Genomic DNA, 3,368 nt, shown 5'->3' on the forward strand with positions numbered 1-3,368 from the left:
CTCTCTCTCTCTCTCTCTCTCTCTCTCTCTCTCTCTCTCTCTCTCTCTTCTCTAATAGAAAAGACGTGTGTCACATCGCTCCGTCGAAATACCAAGATTTCAACGGTAAAAAGTGAGAGAGGACGTAAAAATAAGTGTTCAAGCCGCCATAGACCGGAAATAACTATGAGGATTATCTAGCCGGGATATGAAGATCTGCGAATGTGAGCAGTGAATTTCGTGTTTGGATCATCGAAGTCTCGCAAAACAAATAGACATTATACGTGGACACAAAAATGCTGACGCGTGAAAGTGGACTATATATGACTGACGCTGATAATAACGGTTCTCGATCGGTAATTAACGGCATGCTCGATAAATATGTGGAATATCAATGCTCGGCATGTAAGAAGGCAATAAAGAGCAAAGTCGTTAAATGTAAATCTTGTGTAAAGCTTTTTTACCATCCAGGATGTATGAGTAAGCATAAAGTTCTCGATAAAAACTAAGAATAAGTGCCGTGCAAAGGTCCATATAAGGAGTTTTTGGTTGAAAGTGAGCAGGAAACAAGCATGAAAAAAACGCCGGTAACAGAAGGAAGAGATAGGACATTATCTGTAAGGTCTACAGGATTGTTTAGTGGAAATAAAGGATTAAACATAAATGTAAAAGTAGACTGGATTATAAAAACTATAAAAGAAATAAAAAATGAAACGGCCTGTAAAAATGAAATTAAAATAATGATTAGAGAAGTAGTTCGAGAAGAATTGGGAATTGTTAAACGAAAACTGGAAAACTTGAAGAAGATGATGCAGGGAGTAGCATGTGGACTACAGGAAGGAGCGCAGAGAAGTTACAGTGAAGCGGTTAAAGAAAAGAAGAAAGAAAACGTTATAATTGTTAAGCCGAAGATGCAGCAAGAGAGTGAAGCCACTAAAAAATTGATAAAAGAGAAGGTGGATATTAAGAGTATGGCTATGGGAATAACGAAATTAAAAAAAGGAAGCAAGGGAACAGTGATCATAGGATGTGAAACTGGAGAGGAGGTAAAACAATTGAAGGAGACAGTTAAGCTAAGCTGGGAGAAAATGATAAAGTAATTGAGTCGCCTCAATCGAAACCAAAGATAAAAATTATCAATATAGGTTTAGAAGAGATGAATCTGGATGATAATGAATTTATAAATACGATAAAGAAACAAAATAAAATGGATTCTGTAATTATGCGGATTGTAAAGAGAATGGTCAAAGAAAAAAGAAATAATAAATCAGAAAGAAGAGAAAATAAAGAAGAATAAATAATAGTAGAAGTAGATGAGGGGAGGCACGAGTTGATATTGAAGAGAACAAAACTAAATGTAGGATGGAAGAAATGCCCTGTATTTAATCACATCAATGTTGAAAGATGTTTTAAATGCTGGGGATATTATCATATAGTAAAAAATTGTACGCGAGAGGAAACATGTTATAAATGTGCAAGAAATCAAAACTCGCGTGATTGTATAGTGACAAAGAAAAAATGTGTGAATTATATGTTCAAAATCTGAACATACAATCTGAAAATAAATGACGAACATGACGCCCTTAGTACGGAATGTCCGACTTTTAAAAGAGCGTTACAGGAGGAGAAGAGGAGAGCTGGCTGGGAGGACGCTAAATAGCAACTACAGGGAGAAGAGGAGCTAGTATTACATATAAATGCGCAAAGCTTAATGGTATATAGGGATGAGATACAACATCAGATTATGAAGAAAATAAATCCTGCGTTCCTAGCATTATCGGAAACCAGATTGACCGAAGATATCGAAGACAGTGAAGTGAATGTGCTGGGTTATAGTATGATTAGATGTAATGCTGAGAATAGAAATACGGGAGGTGTAGTTCTATATGTAAGGAACGATATTAAATACGAGGTAATATTAATGAAAAAATTAGAATCAAATTGTTGGTGTGTGGTAGTAAAAGTGAAAGAAAAATTATATAAAGGAGTGATAATAGTAATATATCACTCATCGAGCGTATCGCACGGGAACTTCATAAGATTTCTAAAGGATATAGTAGAGGAGCAAATAACAAAAGAAGAATGCATGGTAATAGGAGATGTTAATATTGATCTTATAACGGACTCATTTTATGTAAAAAAAATTACAAACGACAATGTTAAGCTTGGGTATGAAACAGTATGTTAATGAACCGACGAGAATTACGAAAGACAGTCAGACAATTATAGATTTGATCTTCGCTAATAATAATAAAATAGTACGGGTAATTCATGAACCTAAAATTACGGACCACGCGTGGCTAAAGTTGAGTTGAGTGTGAGTAAAATTGAAAATAAATATAGAGAATTAGTGCTAGGAATTACAAAGAATTTGATATAAATGAATTTACTATATTAGTAAAAAATAAAATACAAGATAACCAGGGATATCAGTGTGGATGTATGAATATCAGTGAGAGAGCGAAAAAGCTTGTCAATAGTATAGTGGATACGTTAGATGTAACGGCACCAAAAAAAAAATTTAGAATTCCGAAAGTATAGGAAGGGAAAAAATGGTTCTCAGATGAAATAAGAGAGACTGCGCGTAGAAGGGATTAGGCATATAGAAGGGCACTGTATGACGGTACCGAACAAAATTGATTATAATATAAAATTGAAAGAAACGCAGTAGTAAAAACAATCAGGGAGAAGAAAAAAGAATACTATGAAAATATGATAGATTTTAATAAGAAAAATCCTACGATTATGTGGAAAATCTTGAAAGAAATAATTAGAGGCGAGCCAGTAGGTATAAAGGAAATAGGAAGTATAGATTTAGAGATTTTAGGCGATATTGAAGAATACAATATAGCTGATAAATTTAATTTATATTACATGTATGTATGTATGTATGTAGAATTTATTGCCTCCCCTCAGGGTTACAATTCAATGCCTACTCTAACGCTCGTTTACATTTAATTCATACTAACTTATACTAACTTATGCTAACTTAAAAACTAACTTATTTAACGCTTATTCTAATCTCTTATACTAACTTATACTAACGCTTCCGACGCTACATATTATACATCCCAATCGCCCAACTTAACCTAAAAACCCCCCCATCCCCCTCACCCCATCTACTCCCCTACACACACACACACACCCCCTCAATATTTCCCATCCCTCCCCTCCCCCTCTCGTCCCCCCATGCGACCTCCGTTTCCGCCGTTCCTCACGCTCATTCGCTCTCCCCATCCCCCCCTCTCTCTCATCACTCACACAAACTCAATCTTCCTCTTCCCCTCTCCCTCTCCACCTCTCTCATTCCTTCCAATCTTCTTAACCATTCCCCCCCTTCCCCTTCCTCCCCCAACACCAACTCCACCATCTCTTGCCAGCTTCCTACA

This window comes from Odontomachus brunneus, unplaced genomic scaffold, assembly GCF_010583005.1.
Source record: "Odontomachus brunneus isolate Ranch 3 - 2012 unplaced genomic scaffold, Obru_v1 Obru_scaffold_120, whole genome shotgun sequence".
Lineage (NCBI taxonomy): Eukaryota > Metazoa > Arthropoda > Insecta > Hymenoptera > Formicidae > Odontomachus > Odontomachus brunneus.